This window comes from Sciurus carolinensis, chromosome 10 (genome assembly GCF_902686445.1).
Source record: "Sciurus carolinensis chromosome 10, mSciCar1.2, whole genome shotgun sequence".
Taxonomy (NCBI): domain Eukaryota; kingdom Metazoa; phylum Chordata; class Mammalia; order Rodentia; family Sciuridae; genus Sciurus; species Sciurus carolinensis.
Window position 1 is genome coordinate 88209497 of NC_062222.1, and position 27661 is coordinate 88237157.

A 27661-nucleotide genomic window follows, 5' to 3' on the forward strand; every position below is an offset into this window, starting at 1 on the left:
ACACATTAGACAACTGATTAGTAAACCAAGATAGCTTAATAATTTTCAATGAACTAAAATCTGGAGAACAACCAACTGAGAGGGTTTCATCCCCTCAACAGTTGGGAAACAGTAGAATTATTGATAAGAGGAAAAGAAACTAGACAGGATCCCGCTGCAAAACATATCAGTAAGGATGAGTCTCAAATGTGACTGCAACCTGGAATCAGAAACAGAAGCTTAAAAGCTACTCATTTCCAAATCTTACCTCAGACAAAGTAAGGTAGTATCTTCAAGGGCAGTAGCTCTAGACATTAACAATTTAAATAATGCTTTCCAAATGATTATAATGTGTAGACAGGGTAAAAACAAGTGACCAGCAAGGAGATTAAAGAAGAATTAACTTATGCAACGTGATATATTTTAAAACCAAAGTACATAAACTAATGCAAAGTCCACAAGTATGATGAGAGGCCTGCTATTCTGTCAAAAACTGCGAAGTATTTGCTGAGCACAGTTTCTGAAGAGCCTCTCCCACAAAATTACTACTCCATATGCTTAGTGACACACAAAGGAAAAGACAGGGTCCATATGTGAAGTATGTGCAAGAAACAAATGGAAAGCAAAATTTGAAACTTACAAAAGGAAATAATTTACAAAACAACTAAAATCAAATTGACATCAGATTCCTCCACAGAAATATTAGCATAAGAAAATATTCAAGCATTATCTATAAAGTTCTGAAGAAACTGTGACACAAAAATATTAAACCCAAGCATTGTTCTATATGTAAAGAGGTTAACATTATAAAAGATGTCAGCAAGCATAGATTAACTTTTAGGAGAATAAAAGAAAGCAGGAAAAGGAAAGAGAGAGGGAAGGAAGGAAAAAGGGAGAGAGGGAGGAAAACTTGACTAAGGAATTTAGTCATTTTAGATACATATGAAAATACAGAACTTAAAAATGAAGAAGTCATGGATAAGACCAATTTGAGCAGTTGTTTAATTACATGTGAAGCAGTTTCTAGATGATTGTTAAAATTATTTTTGGGAAAATAATAAAAGTGTTTTAAAGGTTGAGACCTAAAAAAATGATACTAGAATTAGCAAAAATCAGAACAGAAGAGTAGGAAGATATGTGTAAGGGATAATTATTTTCTCATAGCAGAGGCAAATGAAATTGCCTAAAATCAGGACACGAATGTAAAAGAAATGTAGTTATTCCAAAATCATAAAACTTGTTATGATGTCTTTCTTATTAGCCTTGAGGAACTTTTCTAGGAAATAAAATTTCTTGCCTTGAAGAAGTTATGTGAATTTTAGTCATTTCTTCACTTTCAATTCAGCTTTTTTCTTGTACTAATTTAAGTAGAATTTAACAATCCAAATTCAAATTACCTCAAATAAAAATATGATCAAATTTTCTTAAAATCCTTTTCATGTATGTGTCCAATTTTCTTTAAGAAAATAAAGTAGGAAATTTAGTTACCTAGGGTTAATAATGATATCTATTTTCTGATGGTAATAGAGCAATTATTTTAACTATTTTTTCTTTTTCTTTTCATACATTTAATTTGCTAAATGAAACTATACTATTATATCAAACATAATAATTGATTCTATGATAAAATCAATAATAACTAAAGACAAAAAGGCTTGCTTTAAGGACTTCAGAATTGAGGAAAAATAATAGAAAAAATTAAAGAAGTAGATGTTTCATTATGTGTGGAAGAAATCTTAAAATTAAGCCTAAATCTGGATTGTTATAATGAGCACAGCTGAACAGAGGAGCAATTTCTACAAGATTGTCATGTCATCTCCTCACATGTTTTATACTGAACTCGCAGATATAACTTGTTCTTTCATATTCAATGTATTTAACCATAATTCAATATTCTTTATGGGAGGTTGAGAGTATATATTTTGAGTAGAACCTGTTATTTTATGAAAAGTAAAATGGCATAGTTTGTGTATGGATCATGGAGTAACATGGAACTGTTTATTTAAGCATTGTGGAGAAAATGTAAAAACCTAAAAGCATACATTTTCTACTTTCAAAGTTTAAGGTTTTGACTATTTTATTTATTGACCAGAATCAGTATTAAAACCTTAATATGATCTATAGTCATTATTTAGTTATTTTCAATCAACATTTTTTTAAATTTCAAACCTGGAATAAAGGCTAGAATTGAAAAGGCAAGTTATTATCCCAAGCTGTCTGAACCTTCTTTCTTTGGGATTTGCCAACAAAGAGCTCTATAAATTAAAAAGGGTAATGATATGGTTCAATGTGGAGATGCTTGTCCACTAATTCAAATGTTGAGTTGGATTTTGTGTATTATGGTTTTTATTTTTGTATTAACATCTGCTTATGGAGATGACAAGTTGGTATGGGAATAGGGAACTGAAATACATTCCCAACTGAGTTAATGAGTGTTGTATTATCCCCTACTAAAAAATTAAAAAAAAAAAAAAAACTAAAAAACATACACTTGGCTTTAAAAATGCTGTGCTAATATCTATGTCACAGATTTGCCCGAGAGGGAATTTTACTGTTATTTCCTGTGGGATATAGTAAATGCAAATAATATTTTAAACTGTCCTATATGAACAGATGGCCCAGCAGAGGGTTTTACTCTAGAGACTCCTGCTGGATTCTGTGTCGTGCAGGGTGGGCTGAGATAATAACCATGGAAGCTGCAAATCTCCTCCTGCACATGGAGGAGATAAGGGATGTACAGCTACATTGAGATTGGGAGACTTCGGTAGATAGCAGCTGTATCTGGCATCTACCAAATGGCATTTAAATAGATTAAAATGATGGATTATGAAGAAAACAAAAGTTAATTACTGAGGGCCACCAGGGTAGTCAAGAAAATTATCACACGCATTCACTACACATTTTAGGTCAAAAGAACAAATTTTAGAGGATGAAACATGGAAATTTTTAAATCATTCACACAATCAAAGTCAGTGTTTGGAACTTACTATTTTCAGGTCATTATTTTAGTTAAAACACCTGTAAAGAAAACCTCAGGTAAGTACTTTCTAAATCTAAAATCACACCAATATATTATTTGAAATTTTTAGTTACTCATTTTTTCTCATAAAAATATTCATAACAATTCATTAAAATTAGAAATACTGCAAAGGAAAGCTATATACCTTTTTAATATTATCCTAGATCATTGTCCAAAATACCTGCTTAATGTTATTTCCAGGAGAAGCCAAAGGGAAGATCCTATTTTACCACCTTTTGTTTGCTGTTCATTATGGCCCATAATCTAAACTGATAGTTGTTTTTTTTTTTTTTTTTTTTGCAGTGCTGGGGATTGAACCCAGGGCCTTGTGTTTGCAAAGCAAGCACTCTACCAACTGAGCTATATCCCCAGCCCTAAAATGATAGTTGATAATATTGAAGAATATTGATAATGTGTCAATAAATTTTCTCTGGTAAAAATGGTAATAATTTCTATTTGATAGAAAAGATAATTCCAAATATATATTTTATGATACATTTTGAGTCTATATGTTATAATTATACAATCCAATTTTAACATTTTTTTCTTTATTGACTAATTACATATATTGGCCTCTCACATTCTCTAATCACCATTCTGCTGGTTACCTCTTGAGTAACTTAACCATTTGCCATGTGCCCACTATGCTTTTGTATGGAAGTCACATTTGTAACTTTTTGGAATGTCTATCTTGATCCACTTGCCTGTCATTTTGAGAGAAGGAACTCTGTTTAAGCATTGTGTCCCTAAAAAGTATACTATAGACAGACTGGTATTTGCCAGGCTCTCAATAGATTCTTATCCAAAGAATATGTCAATATTGGTAAATGTTTACATAAAAACAACACAATAATTGTATATTTATGTATTCATGTATATATATGTTTGTATATATACATACTATATATGTATATGAATATCTATACTTATAATTTTGAAATATTTGTTGATAAAGTTTTCTACTAAGTAAAGCAAGCAACTCATGCAGACTCAGATTATTGAGCATATTTGCACCAAAAATCCAAGAGTAAATTCAAAGTCATTGTATTTGTTACCTCAGGAAAAGGGGTTTTTTTCCTAAAGATGATTTAATGTCAAGGGGAAAAGTTCTAGCAATTACATGTAAGTTCTCTCTCTTTTTTTATCCTTATCTGACAAATTTTAAAAGCCTTTAGAATGTGCTTTTAGAAATTTAACACAAAGCTGTTGAAAATTCCATAATACAGCTTTTGACCTGCTAAGAGAAGGGACTATCTATCATAATCTTACACTTTCTATTGGTTCAATTTGATTCATTTAAACAGTGCATCATGGGCATAATGTGGCTTAATCCTGATTGATGTTGTCCTCAGAGTCCTGGGCAAGGAGGGAGGAGGTGGCACAGAAAGAAATATCTTTAGGGTAGAGAATGAGGAAATCGTATATGCTGACTGAGGTTAGAGTAAAGGAGACAGTAATTTTTTAAGGACTTACCAGGTGCAATGCTATATACTTTTTAAGAAAAAATAATATTTAAAACAACTCCAAGTGGAATATAAAAAAAATTAGGCACAGAGATTTGAGTAATTTGCTCAATATCATATAGATAAAGTAGATTTTATCCTGAGGTCTAAAGTTTAATTTGAACACCCAGTTATTTTTCTTGAAATTTTGTGTCTACTACTTTGACACAAAATTTTTAATTTTAATTTTAATTTTTAAATTCTCTAATTGCTCCAAAAGCTATCTGACCTCAACTCACTACCAAAATTGTGCATACTGAGAATACTGTTCTCTCTCACAAAAGACTATGTTTTAATATTGGGTACAGATGCAAATACTTATAACTTCTGAAGTACAGTGTAGTCCAAAGATACTTATTGAGTTGAAGTGGAAACAGTCCTTTTTACGTACTCTAAGAAAATAGTTAGTAGAAAATGTGTATTAGGTTTCAGGGAACAAAAATAGTTAAACAGTATACTTCACACATTTAAAACTTGATATAATGAACACACAAAATTTGAAATCTTAAATTATTATATGTAAAGAGTACTGAAAGAATAGAAACTATAAACAATGTATACATTTCTTATCTGCAATTCTTGGTTAAGATTCTAGAGTTAGTGGCATGAGTTCCAGAAGACACATTATTTCCATTTTTAACATTTCTGAAACAGAAGGTAGTTTCTATTTAAAATTATTAAAACTCTGGGTTTCAAGTTATGATCAGTTTGGGTAATGTGTTTGTTCATGTTTTTTAGAGCATTTATTTCCTGATGAATTTCTCCCATTCATTTTCTTAAGCTCAGTCACTTCAACTCGATCCTTTCTCTTGCTTGTTCCACATGATACAGATTTCTTATCTGCTTTTACCTTTAGTTCAGCTATAGTTGGTTTTTTTTTTTTTTTTCCAGACTCTCAATTCTGTGGAAACAAATCTGATCTATATCTTTTAGAATCTCCATTCAAATATTATTTGCCCTGTGTATATATATATATTGAAGCAGCTTATATTATTTTCAATAATCCTTAGTCTTGTAATAAAGTGAAATTTAGTGGTATTAAAGAAATCATTCAAGATTTCACAACTAGTACTGTTATATTAGTTTTCAAAACATATCTGCCTACACTATCTTAGATTAAATGACTCTATTATACTTCTTTCTCTACCTCAATGCCCTACTCTATTTAATCCTTTAACTTCTCAAAAAGCACAAAAAGCTATTAGAAATTTTTATGCTATAGATTGTGCCTTTCATTTTTCTTATAGTCCATAAAATTGAACTACTTTCTATTCCTAGACTGAAATTAGTCTCTTTCTCAAATATTTACCTCTTCTCAAGTCATAATCTTTATCATTACATATCAACATCTAAATTTTATAAAAGTCAGCATAGTATTAACTTCTGTTACTGGTACAGTAGACATACTTTTTTGCTATATTTCCCACTGAATACTACAGTGCAAACATCATATGCAAACAAACATAAGGAGACTTTGCAAATTGAAACAATAAAGAAAAACCACTTGGGGACCTCAAGATCCAGGAACAATATAGTACTGAGTTTCATGGGTCTTTTTTGGTCTCACATATTCCAGATGTGGAGGTATTAAAAAAAAAAAAAAAAAAAAAAAAACCCAAAACTTGGAAAAGCAAATTGGCTTAATAAAAGAAAAATGCCCAATGAAATACTCTTCCCTCTTACTACAGGATCAGGAAGAAGGAAACCTAGCAAAACAGAAAGTCTTTCACAATAATTACTCTATTCCCATCTAAAAATCACAGAAAAAAACTGTATTGAATCCCTGCCCATGATAGCAATGGCGGAATGGGACACCTGGACTATCCCAGCAGGATGCTTACCACTTATTTGTGGTATCTAGAGACCAAACACAGAGATATAATTTCAACCCAAACTTGTGTGTACCAAGGTGTCTCTCTCTTTTGAGATGATGTCATTCAGTGAACTTGAAGAACAAGTGAATTCAAAGTTAGAATCAAAAAATATAAACAATAAGGACAAAACAGCTAAAGAAAATAATAAACAGAAACACAGTTCACCATCAGATCTAATATTTGTATCATTTACATTTCATAAAGAAAGGAGAAAAAACAAGCCTGGATTAAAAAAAAAAATCCCTGAAATTAATAATGAGTGAACATTTCTCATATTTGTCAAAAGATGGAAACCTATAGAATCAAGAAACTGAAAGAAATCTAAACTGGGCAAGTCCAAAGTTCACACATGAAGTCAAATCATAATTCAACTTCCAAAAACTAAAAGCAAAGGAGTGACTTAAAAGGAAACAACACCTATCCTACAATAAAATAAGTATTCAAAAAACAGCAGATTTCACATCCAAAACCATAAAGGTCAGAGGAGAGTAGCACAATGTATTTCACATGGTAAAGAAAAGGACCATCAGTCTAGAATTTTATGCCCAAAGAAAATATACTCAAGAATGAAGGTGAAACTGAGATTTATCATAAGAAGGGAGAAAAACTTAGAGAATTTGTCACTTGTAGACACACCTGAATGGAATGGATAAAGGACATTTTCTAAACAGAAAAATAATTACAAAATGTGATATTGGAACATCAGAAAAGAACAATGGAAAAATTAAACATTTTAATAAATACATTTTCCACATCTTCTTGAGTGTTTTTGATTGCATTTAATGATTCAAGCAAAAATAATGACAGTTTCATCAGTTCTAAATGTATATAGAGATAATATTTAAAACAATTACAAATAGGGCAGGCAAATGGAGATGAAAGTAGAGAAGTTTTCCACACTTAATTCAGAATAGTAAAACATTGACACCACTGGAGTGGAACAATTATGTATGTTTACTGCAATGCCAAGAGCTGCTACTAAAGGCACCATATAAAGGAACAAAAACACAATAGATAAATCAAAAAGGACATAACTTAAACTATAGGTTTACAGACAAAAAAGAAAATCAAAATTTAAAAAGCAAAATTAACAACCTCTATCAGTAAATGTTTTAATGTAAAGGTTCAAATAAATGAAAATACAGGTAAGCAAAGTGAACTTAGAAATATAAACCAACTATATGCTATTAGCACTCACTTTAGGTTTCAAGATACAAATATATCAGAAATAAAAGAAAAGAAAAAATATACAATGAAAATATTAATCAAAGGAAAGCAGGCATAGTCACATTAATATACATATAGTCTGTTTCAGATTGAGGAATAGAATCAGAGAATCAATAACAAAAGGACCAATTTTTCAGAATATTTTATCAAACCTAAATACACAAAAACAACAAAGAAGCAAAACACAGCTAAAATGTTATGACTAGGATGTAGTGAGAGAAGGGAAAGCAGAAGTAGGGATAGCAGAAGACAAAAACACCCCTCTCTATGACTAATAGAAAAACTAGACAGAAAAACAATGAAACTACATCAAAACTAAACACTATCATCAGCCAACACTGTTTAATCAACACCTACAGAATTTTACCATCACAAAAGCAGAATACACATTTTCCCCAGGTGCCCTTGTGACATACAGTAAGATTGAACATATCCCAGACCATAAAACAAATTTCTACAAATTTAAAATTATAAAAATGATCCAAAGTGTGTTCTCAAGCCAAAATGGAATCAAACTAATTATCAGTAACAGATGGATAACAATAAGATTACCTAACATGTGGAAATTAACACTCACTTCTAAATAATCTATGGGTCAGAGAAGATATCTCAAGAGAAATTCATTGAAATTAATGAAAATAAAAATACAGCATATCAAAGCTCATGGGAAACAGAGAAAGTAGTGCTGAAAGAGATACATATAGACTCAAATTTATGTATTTATTATTCCAGGTTATAAGACAATTCCATATCTGAAAAGCAAGTAATGTAATCCACAATATTAACAGGCAAAAGTAGAAAAATTCTTAGTAAAGAAAGATTTTGAATCAATAATATGAAATCCCACCACAAGAATCCAGAAAAAGAACAAAATAGACAAAATTAGTGTAGAAATCAATGAAATTGAAAACATAAATATAAGTAACCAAAATTTGATTCTTTAACATATATTAGATTAAACACCCAAAAGACAGTTAAAATGGGGGACAAGACAAATACCAACATGACGTATGAAACAGAGGGGGTATCACTATAGACCCTATAGACATTAAAAAATACTGTAAGAAACTACCATGAACACTTTTACACACCAAAGTTAGACAACTTAGTCAGGGACAGTGGTTCCTGCCTTTATTTCCAGTGACTTGGGAAACTGAGGCAGGAAGATGGCAAATTTGATATCAGACTCAGCATCCCTGAGAGATCCTCTGTAACATAGTGAGACCCTGTCTCAAAATAAAACATAGAAAGAGCTGGGGATGTAACTCAGTGGTAAAGTGTCCATGGATTCAATCCCCAGGGTCAAAAGAAAAAAAAAAAAATAGACAACTGAAATGAAAAACAACAATTCTTTCAAAACCATTAAATACCACAACTCTCTAATATAAAATAAGTTATTTTAATATACATATAACTATAAGGCAATTATATTTGAACTAACTCAAAAATAATAATTTTTTAAAAAGGACATGAAATCTCCAGCTCCAAAAGATTTTGCTAGAGAACTGTGCCAAAACTTTTAGTAGGGTTGATAACAATTCTATACAAACTAAAATGACCCCAAAATGATAATCAGTAGATTACTGATAGAAATATCAGCAAGTTTTGGAATATAGAGTGCATTTTTACTTTATGAAGCCAGTACTACTGTGATTCAAAAACCTGACAAGGAAAATAAAGCAAAGTAAATATATAGATCGATATCTATTATAATTTATATGTAACAATTATCAAGAAAATATGAGAAAAGTAGAAAGTAGAATTAAGCAATACATAAAAATAGTTACAAAAATCTGACAAGGAAAACAAAACAAAGTAAATATATAGATCAATATCTATTATAATTTATATGTAAAAATTATCAAGAAAATATGAGAAAAGTAGAAAGTAGAATTAAGCAATACATAAAAATAGTTATACACCTGAATGAAATGAAACTCTTTTTAAGGATGCAAAGTCAATTGCATATTAAAAATTAAGTCAATGTAATCCTCCATGTTTACAGGCCAAAGAAAAAGTACATGATTATAAACAATTAATGCAGGAAAAGAATTAGAAAAAATTCAATAACTATTATTAATGGAAACTCTCAGAAAAATATTACTGGAAGAGACTGTCTCACCTTCATGAAGAACATCTACATAAAACCTACATGTATCATTTCACTTAATGGTGAAATACTGAATGTTCTTTTGTCTAAGATTAGGAATAAGACAAAAATGCCCACTCTTACCACTTTTATTCAATACAGTACTGGAAATTCTGTCCATCTAAATAATATAATAAAAGGAAACAAAAGGCATACATATCAGACAGGAATAAAACTGTCATTTTTTTGTGAATGACACAATGATCTAGTCAACATATAACAGTATAAGGAATATAAAAAATTAAATAAACAATGATATTTAAAGTTATCCCAAAGTGAAATACTTTTATGACATTAAACAAAAAATATTCAGCACTGTATGCTAAAATCTAGAAAACAATGAGGAAAGATATCAAAGAAGATATCAATAATTGGAAAAACATATTGCATTCACGGACAAGAAAATTGATGTCAGTTCTCTTTATGTCTAGTTAGCATAATGTCTATAAAAATTCTAGCAATTTTGCTGTAGAGAGAGATAAGATTATTCTGACACTTAGATGAGAAAGAAAATGAACTAGAACAGGTGAAGTAGGAGAAATTAATCTAAGTTATTTTGAGGTTTATGTATGTTATGGGCAAAAGAATAGATACATAGATCAATGGAACAAAATAGAAAATCTATAACTAGAACCATACAAATAAATCCAAATACAGTTTTACAAAGATGCAAAAGCTGTTCAATTATATGAAGAAATTATAGTCCTGCCACAAATGGTCCTGAAACAACTGAACATCCAAAGGCAGAAAAACAAACTTTGATGTAAACGTCTGACTTGATATGGATCACACTCAATATTGTATATTCAATTAAATTTAAACAGAAGAGTTGAAACTTGAAGAAAATATTTGGTATCTAGGTCAGTTAAAAAGTTCTTTGACTTGATGCCAAAGAATTTCACACTTTAGATCTTATCTAAACGGATATTTCTCTGCAAAAGACTGTTAAATGGATGAAAAGATAAATTAAATCTATAGTGTGGGAGAAAATCTTTGTAAACCACATAGTCGACCAAAGACTAATATTGGAAATGTATAAGGAATTCTCAAAATTCATTGGCAAAAAATTCATTAAAATAGGCAAAAGATACAGACATTTAAGTCAAGAGGATATACAGATGACAAAGTACACAAAAATAGGTTCAAAGTGAATTGCCATTAGAGAAACACAAATTAAAACCACAGTGAAATACCTGTACATATCAACCAGAATTGCTAAAATAAAAATTAGTGAAACCGACAAATACTTGTGAGTTTGCAGAGGTCCTGGATTACTCATACATTTGTGAAAAGTGACAGTCAATCTGGAAAACAGGACATTTTTTTTAAATCCCCACAATACATTTTATTGTAAACAAATGGGGTACAACTTGTTTCTCTGGTTGTATAAGAAGCAGAGGCATGCCATTTATGTAATCACACATTTACATAGGGTAATGATGTTTGATTCATTCTGTTATTTTTTCTTTTAAAAGCAAAATAAGCAGTATCCAAAGATCCAGCAATTGATGTTCTGGGCATCACCCAAGAAAAGTAAAGACTATGTTTACGTAAAACTCTGTAGTTGGGTGTCTCCATAGATTTATTTGTAAAAACCCCAGACTAAAAACAATACAGATGTTTTTCAAAACCTAAATGGTTAAGTAAACTGCATTTCATGAAATACTACTCATAAACAAGAAAATATTTCTGAACACAAAAATTAATTTGACAGGTGTCCAGAGAATAATGCTGATTGTAAAAAGTCAATCTTATATTTCCATTTATATAACTTTCTAGAAAGGTCAGAATTGCAAAAAGGAATTGAAATGGCTACTAACAGTCAATGGAAGGGATATTGTGATGATGGAAATTCTCTCTATCTTGAATGCATGAATGCCAATATCTTGGTACTTTCGTTATGAAAGAGGATATCATTAGTAGATACCATGTAATGGATACATAGGATATTTCATATTCAAGTGCTCAGTAGACACATGGTTAGTAAACAGTAGTGTTCAAACAGCCAGGCTTAGTGACTCATGTCTGTAATTCCAGCAGTTTGGAAGGCTGAGGAAGGTTCAAAACCAGCTTCAGCAACTTAGCAAGACCCTATCTTTAAATAAAAGATAAAAAAAGGAATGAAGATGTGGCTCAGTGGTTAAATGGCCCTAAATTCAATCCCTGGTACCAGAAAGTAAAAAAAAAAAAAAAAGAGAGAGAGAGAATAAAAAAGAAAAGAAAAGAAGAAAATCTTCATCATTGCAGAAGGTTCTATTGGAAAGTCCAGATCCAGAACTTAGGTGTTAAAAGCTGCATTTATAAATAACATTTGAAGGAAAATGTTTATTACATAAAATAACACATTATAACAAGTTATTTAGGCATTCTATTATGAAAAAGGCATTTAAATCATATGTATATGATGATTATTTATTTAAGCATTATATCTACCTGGAGACAGAACTTATATTTACTTCTTGAGTTATTAATAAGAGGTCTTCTCTTTTACTGTCTAGTCTTTTCTAGCAAATTCATTCCATTCCAAAGGACATGGATATTTCACACAAGAAATAAAAAACCTAGAATAGCTAAAGCAATCCTCAGTAGCAAGAGCGAAGCAGGGGGTATCGCAATACCAGATCTTCAACTCTACTACAAAGCAATAGTAACAAAAACAGCATGGTATTGGTACAAAATAGACAGGTAGATCAGTGGTACAGAATAGAGGACATGGACACAAACCCAAATAAATACAATTTTCTCATACTAGACAAAGGGTCCAAAAATATGCAATGGAGAAAAGATAGCCTCTTCAACAAATGGTACTGGGAAAACTGGAAAACCATATGCAACAGAATGAAATTAAACCCCTATCTCTCACCCTACACAAAACTCAACTCAAAATGGATCAAGGACCTTGGAATCAGACCAGAGACCCTGCATCTTATAGAAGAAAAAGTAGGTCCAAATCTTCAACTTGTTGGCTTAGGATCAGACTTCCTTAACAGGACTCCCATAGCACAAGAAATAAAAGCAAGAATGAATAACTGGGATAGATTCAAACTAAAAAGCTTTCTCTCAGCAAAGGAAACTATCAGCAATGTGAAGAGAGAGCCTACAGAGTGGGAGAATATCTTTGCCAACCATACTTCAGATAGAGTGCTAATTTCCAGAATCTATAAAGAACTCAAAAAACTACACCAAGAATACAAATAATCCAATCAACAAATGGGCTAAGGAAATGAACAGACACTTCACAGAAGAAGATGTACAAGCAATCAACAGATATATGAAAAAATGTTCAACATCCCTAGTAATAAGGGAAATGCAAATCAAAAATACCCTAAGATTTCATCTCACCCCAATTAGAATGGCGATTATCAAGAACACAAGCAACAATAGGTGTTGGTGAGGATGTGGTGAAAAAGGAACACTCATACATTGCTGGTGGGGTTGCAAATTAGTGCAGCCACTCTGGAAAGTAGTATGGAGATTCCTCAGAAAGCTTGGAATGGAACCACCATTTGACCCAGCTATCCCACTCCTTGGCCTATACCCAAAGGACTTAAAATCAGCGTACTACAGAGATATAGCCACATCAATGTTCATTGCTGCTCAATTCACCATAGCCAGATTGTGGAACCAACCTAGATGCCCTTCAGTTGATGAATGGATAAAGAAACTGTGGCATATATATACAGTGGAATATTACTCCGCAATGAAGAATGATAAAATTATGGCTTTTGCAGGGAAATGGATGAAATTGGAGAATATCATGCTAAGTGAGATAAGCCAATCTCAAAAAACTAAAGGACGAATGATCTCCCTGATAAGTGGATGAGGACATATAATGGGGGGTGGGAGGGGTTAGCATTAGGGTTAAGGTTAGGGATAAGGAGTGTGGTAAGAATGAAGGAAAGAAGGACTGTATAGAGGGAAAACAGGGGTGGGAGGGGTGGGAGGGGTGGCGGGGAAGGGAAAAAAATAATAATGAATCAAACATCATTGCCCTATGTAAACGTATGATTACACAAATGATATGCCTTGACTCCATGTACAAATAGAGAAACAACATGTATCCCATTTGTATACAATAATGATAAAAAAAAAAAATTTCTATTTAACAACTCATCTCTTTTAGTTATTTGTCACCATGACAAAATACCTGAAAAAAATCAACTTATAAACAGAAAAGTTTTATCTGGACTCATCATTTCAGAAGTTTAAATTCATGGTTGTTTGGTCCTGTTGTTTTGATCTTATGGTGGTACTGTGCCTCATGACAGGAATGTGTTCTGAAAAGGTCTATTTACTTCATGGTAGACAAGAGGAAAGAGAGAGGAGGGGCCAGGGTTCTAAAACCACCTTCCAGGGCACATGCCCAGTGACTAACTTCCTTCCACAGGACTTCATGTCCTAAATTTCAACCACTTCCCATTAGCACTGCAGTCTGGTACTAAACTTAACACACAGGCCTTTAGGGGACACTTAAGATCCAAAATATGGCAACATTTTTGGATATTCTTGGTTTCTTTCACCATATAAACTCAGTTTTCCCAAAATCTTGGGCACAGATGTATACGCTAGCTCCAAATATCCCCATACAGTGAGTCAATAAAGAATGTGAGAAAAAAAGAATTATCTTTGCGCTTCTATATGGGTTCAACCAAAGAAACAGAATTAATAAGTGATACATATTAAGAGATTTATTGCAAATTATTGGCTTATTTTACTGCCAGCCTGGCTAGGCCAGTAGGAAGAGAATAGAACACTTAAACAAAAAAATGAATCTGCTGTTCGTCTTTTTATTCAGGGTACCCTTAGCTCTGTTCTTAAGGTCTTTCAAATGTTTAACTCAAACTCATACAGACTATTTACAATAATCTTAAAGTCAGTTGATTGTGGACTTTAATTACATCTTCAAAATACCTTCACAGAAACAATTAAATTATTGTCAGGTTGTGTAAACTGGGCAATTTTGTTTTTCATGTTTTTGCTAGTGGATTATAGCTATACATAATAGTGGAGATTATTTTGACATAATCACACATGCATGGAATGTACTTTGGTCAATTTCAATCTCTAGTACCTCTTACCTCTTTTCCCTTCTCTCATCCCCCCATTCTCTCTTCTTGACTCTATTAACCTTCCCTCAATTTATTGTTTTCTTATAAGTTGCTACTTTGTAGGTATACATAAAGGTAGGAGTCACTGAGGTACATTTACACATGCAAACAGATTAATTTGGCCAACATTATTCTGCTACTTGCCCTTTCTCATTTCTTCCCCTCTCCCTTCCTGGCCACTCCATCCATCTCCCTTCCATTTTCATTGTGTCCTCTGATGTTTTTCCTTTATTTTGCTCTAGCCTCTTGCATGTGAGGAAAAAAAAAAAAATCACCCCTTAACTTTCTGTCTGGCTTATTTCACTTAGCATTATGTTCAAAAAAATGTGGTGTATATAACTAAGCACTCTTATCTAATCAAGTTGACACGTAAAATCAATCATCAGAGTACAGAATGTAACCACTGCTGGATTTTTAGAGATGACACTGGAGATGGAAAAAAGATGTTTTATAGAACAAATGTTTCAGGCCCAGCATGACAAATAACATAAGGACTAACACAGTAGAATGTGTTCCTTAAAATGACTTGGAAATGGAACAATATGTATGGGATGCTTTTTATTGTTCAGCAAAATTATTTCTTGAACAAAAATTTTACAATGTAGAACTTATACTTTTCATATTTTTGACTTTGCATAAATATAAAGAGATGAACTTGATGTTTATTTAGGTAGGGCTTTCCTTTTATGTCACCTTTCAAAATTTCCTTCTTTCTTTAAGTTTTAAAATGATGATGTATATTTCAAAATGCTTTGGCAGAGATTGAAAAAACAATTTAGGTTGTCTTCTTGTTTATCTCCAGATAAGTTTTAATCTATTTTTCATGTAGTTTGTTTAAGGAAAGCACAGAACAATCTCAAAGTTGCATGTCAACACCTGAGAAATCTGGAAACAAAACTCAAGACTATTATTTTATTCTTCTGTGTTGTTTCACTTCCACAAAATGAAATTGTTTCCTAGTGATGAATATTTTGATGACAACTATCCATATATGGATATATACTTACAAGATCTAAAGAATACTTGTGAGCCATTACATCACCTGAATGGAGCATAGAAAAAAGAAGAAACACTGAAGAGTGTAGGAAGGACAAATTCACATTTCTCATGTCATTTCTTTCCAAACCTGTATAGTATGACATGGAGAGAGATACATCCCATGTCAGCAAGCAGAGTGAAGTGATCACCCAACTAAACCACAGACCCCAGCATCAAGTCCATCACTGAACCCTGGTGTCAGGCCAGCTCCCACAAACCCAGGTAGCAGGCTAGATGCTATAGATTCAAAATACAGACCAGCCCTCATGGGCTCAACCATCAGATCCACCAAGCATCAGGGACTAGTACCCATGAACACAGTTTTCTAGGTTGGTCCTCACAGACCCATGTTCTCAACCTACCCCAATACAGGGTTGGTATAAGTGGTCCCAAGAATCATTCAAGAGATTCAGGCTCTAGCCTCAAAGTACTGTTGTTTTTACAGCCAACACTCATGTACCCAGGCTACATAAAGGCCCATATGGACCTGTGTTTCAGAATGGCCTCAGTGTCAGGCTGTTCTTGGTTGCTCCAGGGTTCGGGCTGGCCTCAGTAGAACTAGACTCTCAGTTTTTTTTTTTTGTTTTTTTTTTTTTTGTTTTGTTTTGTTTTGTTTTTTTCCCATAGCCAGGCTGGAGACACTAGACCTGAAATCCAAGTAACACCTTCAGAACCAAGTACCATGCATGCCAGCCCAACCCAAAGCAAGCCTGCACATAGACCCTGCCAGCCACTTTCCCCCAAATTATAGAAAGGTTACTGGTAAAGGGCTTTCTCTTCCAAAGTCAGGTTGTGTAGATTAAAAAAGGTACACAGGCCACAGAATCATAAATAATCAGAAATATTTATTAAGGACCAGTAACCAACTTCAAAGAAATGAACATCTATGTACTAACCGAAAGTGATTTAAGTTAATCATATCAAAGAAGCTCAGAGACCTATAAGAAAACACAAAGAACAAAATATCAGAAGGACAATACATGGGTAATCAGAGAAGTTCAACAAAAAAGACAGAAACCTTAAAAGAGAACCAAGTCAATTCTGGAGCAGATGAACACAATGACTGAACTGAAAAATTCCATACAGAGTTTCTACCACAGGTAAGATTTTGTAGAAGAAAGAATAACCTTAGAGAAATATTATTTGATGTTGACCACAAAAAGAAAGGAAAGAAAGGAGAGGTAGTGGAAGGGAAAGGAAAGGAAGGGAAAGAGTCAACAAATCCTATAGGTCTTATGGGGCAGTATCAAATAAACCAATATAAACTTTATGAGTGTCCAAAAGGAACAGAGAAGGAAAAAGTCAAAAAGATTATTTTAAGAAATAACAGCATGACCGATGTGATCCTACAATATGTATAATCAGAAAAATGAGAGATTTCACTCCATTTATTTATGATCTATCAAAATGTATGCATGCATTCTACTCTCATGTACAACAAATTAGAACAAATTTAAAAAATATTTTAAAAAATAATGACGACTTCCCAAAGTTGCAGAAAGAAAGCAACATATAACTCCATGAAGCATGCACACACATACATACATATCGCAAATAGATTTGACATAAAGAGACCTTCACTGAAATATCTTATAATTGAATTCTTAAAAGTCAAAGACAAAGACAGAATTTTGAAAGCAGTAAGAGAAAAAGCAATTCGTTATATAAGACAACCACAGGACTATCAGAAGATTTTCACCAAAAACACTTTCAGGTCAGATTGATATATTCAAAGTATAACAAAACACGGCAAAAACAACTTTCAAGCAAGAACAACATACCTGGAAAAACTGTTCTTCCAAAATGAATATGACCTTTCCAGAAGTGTCTCTCAAAGAACCACATGCTGGCAACCTGGCTCCTAGTGTGGTATTTGTTGGGAAATTGTGGAATCTCTAACAGGTGGGGGCCTAAGGAGAGTATTTATAGTAATTAGGTTGTGCTGGAGATATAACCCATCACGTAGAGTGCCTGCCTCACATGCTGGAGACGCGTGTTCGAGTCCCCAGCACTGTTAGATTGTGGAAATAACAAACAAATGAAACCAATTTAGAGTAATTAGGTTATTGGGGGTGGACCCTTGGATGCACAGGAATAATTAATAAAGTTCTCAGGACAAACCTGTTAGTTCTACTGACTATGAATTATTATAAAAAGAGTAATCATGGGTACAATGCAATTGATAGAAGAAAAATCTGATGTTGTATGGAACAGCAGAATGAATATAATTAATAATTATATTAGTATCTGTATTTCTCAAACTAGATAGAACTTAAATGTATTAACTATAAAGAAATGATAAAAATTTAAGGTGATATATACACTAATTACCCTAACTTGATCCCTACAAATGTATACATGAATCAAAATGTCATTATGTCAAACATTATCATACCTCATAAATATGTACAAATATTAATTTTAAGTCAGAAACAAATAACATAAAATTTAAGAGGTGTAGAATCTGTATAGACATTTCTTAAAAAAGACATACAAATGGCCAGTTGGTCTATGATAAAACACTCAACATCACTAATCTCTTGGGATGGATATCAAACCACAGCGAAATATCACTTTATGCCTGTTAAAATAGTTATCATCAAAAAGATGAAAGATAACAAATGTTGTTAAGATACGGAGAATACTGAATCCCTGTATACTGTTGGTGGGAATGTAAACTGGTACAGTCATGGTGGAAAATAGTATGGAATTTACTCAAAAATTAAAAACAGAACTACCATATGGTAGAGCAATCCCACTGAGGATACATCTAAAAGAAACAAAATCAGTGTCTTGATGATATATTTGCACTCCAAGGTTGCGGCAACATTATTCAGAGTAGTTAAGATAGGGAATCAACCTGAGAATCTATTGACAGATGAATATGTCTTTCTGGAAGCTATAAAAAGCTATCACAAACTGACTGACTTATAAGCAAATACAATTTATTTCTAGCAGTTCTAAAAGTTGGGAAGCCCAAGAATAAGGTGATGGCAGAGGGAACACTTCCTTGTTTAAAGACACTACCTTATCACTTGGTCCTCCTGTGGAGAAAGAGAGCTAGGGAGCTTTCTTGAGTTTCTTTTTAAGGCACTAGTCCCATTCATGAGAGCTTTGCCCATCTCAGTCTCACCTAATTGTTTGCCCAAACCTTACTTCCTAATATCATCACCTATATTTTCCTACCTTGTATCTATTAGTTATTTTGCTGCCTCCCAACCCTACCCTGTGGCTCATTTACTAACTGTTGAAGAGCTGGGATAGTTATGCCTGAGACCTCCTCTTACCTTGTTACTCTTTTTGCCTGGTTTCATCATACATTTGCATGCCTTTAAATACACATATTAAGCACCAGATTTTTAAGTCTCTCTTAAGTTTTAAGCTTGGAATTTGATTATCCACCTTATCTCATCCATTTGAATATCTATAGTAAATGTTTTCACTGAGGACCATGCAAATTATTATTCCTGAAATTATATAATGTGCAAGACAAAAGGTATACTTTGTATCTAAACCTTACCAGGTCCATAAAAGACTTCTAGGTATCTCTCACCCTACAATCTATTTCTAGGAAGTATTTTCAAAACATCTTTTACATAGTCACTCAGATCCAATGTGAATGATTTTTTCTTATTTCTTCTAACATTCCCAAATCAATTCATCAGAATGTCTTGATCACTCTATATACAGAACTGGACAACATAGCCCCTTCACACCATTATACACATATCAAATCCACCATCATCATTTATCTGAATTATTGCAATAATCACATTACTTACCCCATTTCTGTCAGGGACCAAGAAGTTCTTATTCTGAGAACATTCTGATCTTTACAATAAGCAGCAGCGCCCCTCCCTTCCCGCCGGCGCAAACTTCACCTTCCCGGCGGCGCGAACCTCACCTCCTGGCCGGCGCGAATTTGCACCCTATCAGGAACCCAGCAGAAGAACACAGCCAACCAGCCTGCACCTTGTCACACCCCTCCTTCCCTCAGTATAAATACCCCTGTGTGAACAATAAAAATTTGCAGCTTGATCAGAATTCCTGTCTTGCTGCCTCTCCCTGCGTCTCTTGTCCCTTCATTCCTTCTCTCTCAGGTTTGCGGTCCCGTGTTGATGTCCCGTGGGTCGGGACAGTTGGCGCCCAACGTGGTCGATTGGAAACTTTGAGAAGCGGAACGCTGCCCTCCGGGGAAGACTTGGCCAAGCAGGATTCGGGATCGCCCTGGTAGACGCAACCGGGAGTCAGATCCAGGAGGAGAGTGAGGTCAGCGCAAGGTAAGTGACGTACCATGGGACAAGCAGTCTCGTCACATGATTTGTTTCTGACGGGTCTCGAGGAGGCCCTCAAGACTCGGGGAGCGCGTGTTAAGAAAAAGGATTTAAGATTATTCTTTTCATACATAGAGGATTTGTGTCCTTGGTTTCCCCTCGAGGGATCGATTGATGGTAAAAGGTGGCTCAGAGTAGGAGACTGCCTCAAAGATTATTATGAGACTTTTGGTCCTCAAAAGGTGCCCGTCACTGTCTTTTCTTATTGGAATTTAATTAATGAGATTCTTAAAAGTTCACCCTTTGACAGTGGTACTTTAAAACTTGTAAAGATTGGGGAGCAGGCAATGCAATCTACCTCTCGCCCCCCATCGGCATGCCCTTCGGTTAGTATTCAAATGCCCCCTGCTCAGGCTTCTCAGGACCCTGGGACCCTCCCAGACCCTGGGAACCTCCCAGACCCCACCTTACCAAAGGAGTCCCCTAAAAATCCCCCTAAGATTTATCCGGTTTTAAATCCCCATGATGAGTTGACCCCAGAGGATGAGGCCACCCTGGAGGAGGCAGTGGCTCAACACCATTTTCCAGACCTGCCACCTCTTACAAATCCACTTCCCACTTATACACCCCCTGCCTTTCGTGCTCCGGTCCTTCAGGGACCTACTGCCCCCCCAGACATTTTTTCCCCGCTTCCCTTGCCTAATCTAACCCCTTTACGCGAGTCTCTCCAACATAGGCGGGAACAAATCCAACTTTTAAAAGAACTAAAAGCCCTTGATGCCGAGCTTCGCTCACTGGCCTTGGGCACGGAGTTAACACAAACTGGCCCAAAACCCCTTAATACTCGTAAGGTGAAGCCACGTGGTCAGCCTGTTCTTGCCTTTCCAGTCACTCGCAGTCAAGCAGATCAGCCCCCCCAAACTGAAGCAGAGAATTTAGAAGGAAGTCAGGAAGAGGAACCAGGGGAGGAACAAGAGGTAGAACCAGAGAGGGAACAAGAGGAGGACCAGGAATCAGGGGATGAGGAGGAGCCCACCTCTGGACAGAGTGGAACCCTTGGTTCTTATAAAAGGCTGAGCCTCCGCTTTCTTGAAAGACTTAAAAAGGCTTGTACACAGTATGGCCCCACTGCACCTTATACACTGGCCTTGCTAGAGAACCATAGTACACAGTGGCTCACCCCTAATGATTGGAAATTTTTGGCCCGAGCCACCCTCAGTGCAGGTGACTTCCTGTTGTGGAACGCAGACTTTAGGGAATACTGTCGGGAAACTGCCCAAAAAAATTCAACCAAGGCTTCCTCTAAATCCTGGACCTATGTTAAATTAGTGGGTAATGCGCCATTTGATACCAACCCTAAACAGGCGCGCTTTCCTACTGGGCTCCTAGCACAGGTTCAAACTGCTGGTTTGCATGCTTGGAGACGGCTCCCTCAAAAGGGCTCGGCCACCACCTCCCTAGCAAAAATTCATCAGGGTCCAGACGAGCCTTATAGTGACTTTGTTGCCCGGCTTAATCTAACTGCGGAGCGCCTACTTGGACCAAGTGAAAACGAGAGCTCCTTTGTAAAATATCTTGCCTTTGAAAATGCCAACCCAATATGTCAAGATGTTCTTCGGCCCCACAAAGATAAAGGGGACCTTTCTGACTTCATTAGGCTGTGTGCCGGGGTAGGAACAGCCCATGCCATGGGTCTCGCCATTGGTGCCGCCTTCACCAAGGCCCTTCACCACCCTGGCCCACGTACTTGCTTTACTTGCAAACAACCTGGCCATTTTGCGCGAGACTGCCCAACAGGGAAACTGGTTCAAGGACCCATATTTCCTCAAACAGGGGCTAAACCACCTCCGCTCACCCTTTGCCCTAAATGTGGTAAAGGCCGCCACTGGGCCAAGGAGTGTAGATCCAAGACCAATGCCCTTGGACAGCCTATTCCCTCTAACTTCTCGGGAAACTCCTCTCGGGGCCAGCCCCTGGCCCCGACCACCCCCAGAGCAAACCCAGGGGCAATAAGGTTTGTTCCCTCTCAGACTCCCAACCCAATCCAGGCTCCCTGTCCTTCTCCACAATCACCTCCCTCCAACGTGCTACCCCAGGCAGCGCAGGATTGGACCTCTGTGCCTCCACCGATACAATATTAGACTCTATGCAAGGACCTCAAATAATACCCACTGGGGTTGTAGGCCCCCCTCCACCTCATATGTGTGCTCTTATTCTTGGGAGAGCTCCTACCACCTTACAAGGTGTTCAGGTCTTCCCTGGCATCATTGATGATGATTACACTGGAGAAATTAAAATACTGGCCACAGCTGTTAACGGAGTAGCTGCCATCCCTGCAGGAACAAAAATTGCACAATTAATACTCCTTCCCCTCAATTCAGGAAATTCACCAGGAAACACAGCCTCCTTAGGTTCCTCTGATGTGTATTGGGTCCAACCTATCTCCCACAAAAGACCCACTCTTACCTTATTTATTGAAGGAAAGAAATTCCGAGGGATCCTAGATACTGGTGCGGATGCCACAGTTATTTCTCAAAAATATTGGCCATCAGAATGGCCCCTCACCTCATCACTAACTGACCTTAAAGGAATAGGGCAATCAAGAAACCCCTTAGTTAGCTCCAGGGTGCTTAATTGGACTGACACAAAAGATAACACAGGGAATAAAGGAACCGTTACCCCCTTTGTTGTTCCTGATCTCCCTGTCAACCTTTGGGGACGAGACATTCTAAGCCAAATGAAAGTTATTCTTGCTAGTCCCGACTCTTTAGTCACTCATCAAATGCTTCGTATGGGCTTTATCCCTGGTACAGGCCTTGGGAGGCTAGGACAAGGACAGGTTGAGCCTGAACAGCCCATACAAAAAACAGACAAATTTGGACTTGGGTATGTGGATTTTTAGTGTCGGTCCCTGACCCTCCTGTACCCCATGCAGACAAAATTATTTGGGAAACTCAAACTCCTGTGTGGGTGGATCAGTGGCCCCTTACCCAAGAAAAATTAGAGGCTGCCTCTATGTTAGTACAGGAACAGTTGACAGCCGGCCATGTGGAACCCTCAACCTCACCCTGGAATACTCCTATTTTTGTTATTAAGAAGAAATCAGGCAAATGGCGCCTTTTACAGGATTTGCGCGCTATCAATAAGGTTATGCGCCCGATGGGGGCACTACAGCCAGGCATCCCTACACCGGTAGCTATTCCTAGGGACTATTATAAAATGGTCATCGACTTAAAAGATTGCTTTTTTACTATTCCTTTACATCCTGATGACAGACCCTATTTTGCTTTCAGCCTCCCCCGCATCAATTTTCAGGGCCCTATGCAAAGATTTCAATGGAAGGTCCTTCCCCAGGGTATGGCTAACAGCCCTAGTCTTTGCCAAAAATATGTTGCTCAAGCAGTAGACCCTGTGAGAGAGCGGTGGCCACAAGTTTATATATTACATTATATGGATGATTTGTTAATTGCTGCACCTAATACCTATGATCTTAATAATTGTTATTTGGATCTCTATAAAGCCCTTACTGCCTTGGGACTTCAGATAGCCCCTGATAAGGTTCAAACACAGGACCCCTACACCTACTTGGGCCTCAAACTTCAAACTAATCAAATTCAAATCCCTAATATACAATTGCGTGTGGACCATCTCCACACTCTTAACGATTTCCAAAAACTACTAGGGGATATCCAATGGCTAAGACCATATTTAAAACTGCCCACCTATGTGCTTTTGCCTCTTAATGATATTTTAAGGGGAGATTCTGACCCTTCTTCTCCTCGAGAGCTTACTCCCGAGGCACAGCAAGCATTAATTCAAGTCACAGAAGCCATTGCTCAACAATTTGTTACACAAATATCTTATAACCTTCCTTTGGTTTTGGTTATATTACACACCCCTCATATACCCACGGGACTATTCTGGCAGCGGGATCCACATTTTAAAAATAAAGGTTGCCCCTTGCTTTGGGTTCATTTGCCCGCCACATCCTCTAAAGTTATTGCTGTCTATCCTGCTCAGGTAGCTTCTATCATTATTAAAGGTCGCTTGCTTTCTCGACAACATTTTGGCAAAGACCCTGATAGCATTCTGATTCCATACACTAAGGATCAAACCCAATTTTTGCTACAGACGAGGGATGAATGGGGTATTGCTCTATCAGGCTTTTTGGGAATAATCGATAACCACCTTCCCAATGACCCCCTTTTGCATTTTGCTCAGTTACATCCATTTATTTTTCCTCGGGTTACTCGGAAGGCTCCTATTCCACAAGCCCTTACCGTTTTTACAGATGGCTCCAGCAATGGCCGTGCAGCCTTTGTTGTTGATAATCAGCCCACCACCTTTGACACTGCCTATCCATCAGCACAGCTTGTAGAATTGTTTGCTATAACACAAGTCTTTATGACATTTTTTGATAAATCTATTAATATTTATACAGACAGTGCTTACATTGCCCATTCTGTGCCCCTATTGGAGATTTCACCCGCCATTAAGGCTTCCTCCAACGCAGCCTTTTTGTTTAACCAGCTTCAACGACTAATTCAGGCTAGAAAACATCCATTTTTCTTAGGACACATTAGAGCACATTCTGATCTTCCCGGTCCCCTATCACGGGGTAATGCTCAGGCTGATGCAGCCACTCGGTCCCTTTTCCCAGTTCTTATTGGATCCATCCGAGAGGCCACAGATTTACACAAACTTCACCACTTAAATTCTCAGAGCCTTCGGCTACTTTGTAAAATTACCAGGCAACAAGCAAGGGAAATTGTAAAAGCGTGTCCTGCTTGCGTTGTCTCCCTTCCTATTCAACATCTGGGTGTTAACCCTCGAGGATTACTGCCCAATCAGATTTGGCAGATGGATGTTACTCACTTTCCTGAATTTGGGAAAACAAAGTACATACATGTTTCCATAGATACCTTTAGTGGCTTTATTTTTGCATCACCGCATTGCGGAGAAGCTACCAAGGATGTCATTTCTCATCTTGTCTCAGCCTTTTCCATAATGGGAAAGCCAGCACATATTAAGACAGATAATGGCCCTGCATATACCAGTACCAAGTTCAAACAGTTTTGTGCCACTCTTCAAATCTCTCATACTACTGGAATTCCATATAACCCTCAAGGTCAAGGCATTGTGGAACGTGCACACCTCACCTTAAAAACCTGGCTTACCCGCCTTAAGGCCTCTTCCCTTGCATTTACCACTCCCAGGGATCGCCTTAATCATGCATTATTTGCTCTTAACTTTCTTACCCTAGACAATGAAGGACATTCGACCGCAGACAGACATTGGCATCCCTCTTCTAATTCTGCTCGCCCATCTGTTATGTGGCGCGATCCTTTAACAAATAAATGGAAAGGCCCAGATCCCGTCCTCATTTGGGGACGAGGCTCAGCTTGTATTTTAGATCAAGAACAAGCAGCCCCAAGATGGTTACCAGAACGCCTGGTCAAACAGGTCAATGATTTACCACAACCCAGGGACGGAAACCTTCCCCCTGAGGATGAATCTTCCTCTCTTATAGATGCAGCTAACAATCTATGCGAAAAATCCCCTGAATGACAGACCCTGTTCTTGCACAACCTCTACAGCAGTGGCCTCAGGTACTGCTGGTTTGGGGGTCTCTCTTACTCAATATACAAAATTATCCAGACAATTGATTTCTGATGTACAGATACTCTCAAGCACCATACAAGATCTTCAAGATCAGGTGGATTCCTTAGCAGAAGTGGTCCTACAAAATAGGAGAGGTTTAGACCTTCTAACTGCCGAACAGGGAGGCATTTGTCTGTCTTTGCAGGAAAAATGCTGTTTCTATGCCAACAAGTCAGGAATTGTTAAGGACAAGATCAAACAGCTGCAGGAAGACTCAGAAAAACGCCGACAAGCACTGGCTGATAATCCACTATGGACTGGATTCAGTGGACTCCTTCCCTATCTTCTTCCCTTCTTAGGTCCCCTCCTTTGCTTGCTGCTTATTGTATCTATAGGTCCTTTGATATTCAACAAGATCATGGCTTTTCTTAAAGCTCAAATTGAGGCTATACAGGCGAAACCTATTCAGGTTCATTACCATCGACTGGAGATGATGGATCGTGATGATGATCTTAAAAGACCATCACCCCTGTGAGCTGAACTGGACAGCCAATGACGGGTAAGATTCGTGAGAGCTCATACCAACCTAAGACAGGAAATGAGGGCTAGAGCCTCATTATCCAATGACGGGTAAGGATGTTGCTCTGCCACGGACAACCCAAGACAGGCGCAGTTCCCGAGGGATTGTCACTCCAGCTCTGTACCTGTTCGGGCAAGCCGCGCCCCCGCCTCAGCGCATAGCCTCTATCACCCCCTTAAAATATGGCTATCGAAAAATGGTCAATAATTTTATATAAGAAAGGGGGAAATGTCAGGGACCAAGAAGTTCTTATTCTGAGAACATTCTGATCTTTACAATAAGCAGCAGCGCCCCTCCCTTCCCGCCGGCGCAAACTTCACCTTCCCGGCGGCGCGAACCTCACCTCCCGGCCGGCGCGAATTTGCACCCTATCAGGAACCCAGCAGAAGAACACAGCCAACCAGCCTGCACCTTGTCACACCCCTCCTTCCCTCAGTATAAATACCCCTGTGTGAACAATAAAAATTTGCAGCTTGATCAGAATTCCTGTCTTGCTGCCTCTCCCTGCGTCTCTTGTCCCTTCATTCCTTCTCTCTCAGGTTTGCGGTCCCGTGTTGATGTCCCGCGGGTCGGGACACATTTCCATGATGACTTCTGGTAACAGAGACAGGCAGAAACTTTTAAAACACATATTAGAGTCTATCATTCCAGTGTTAACATTCTGCAATTCTTTCCATCCTATTTTCAATAAATTTCTATTTCTGACAGTTACCTACTGTTCTTACAGATTTTTCTTTTTATAATAGAATCTAGACCAGGAATGAGATAACTTTTTTCTTTAAAGATGGAAACAAAATCCTTGGAACACGTTAGGGAATATGTAATTCTCCACTAGTTTTTAGGCATAAATTTTTCATTCATAGTACTTAATTGCAGTTTTCCTTAATGCTCTCATTTTATTTACTTTTCTTCAGTCCTTCTAATAGTTTAGAAAAAATAAAAGTCCAAGTAAACTTTTTAATAAAAACAAGTATATTTATTTCCTGATAAGGGAATATAACATATATATCCATATCTGTGCAATCAACCATATATATATATATATATATATATATATACATATATAAGTATATATATATTTTACATATAAAGTAAATATAAGATGAATGTATAAATACAACATAAATTATTCTTCATAAAATAGCAATGGTCTAACGTTTCTTCCATCAACAGAAATTGGGACAGAAAGAGGAAAGGAAGGAAGAAAGCTCTGTGATGCCTGTAATGAAAAGTAGCAATGATGTGTACAAAGTAAAAAAAGAAAATTCATTCTTTTCTCTCCAGCTCCTTATCTCCTGTTGTCCTGAGTA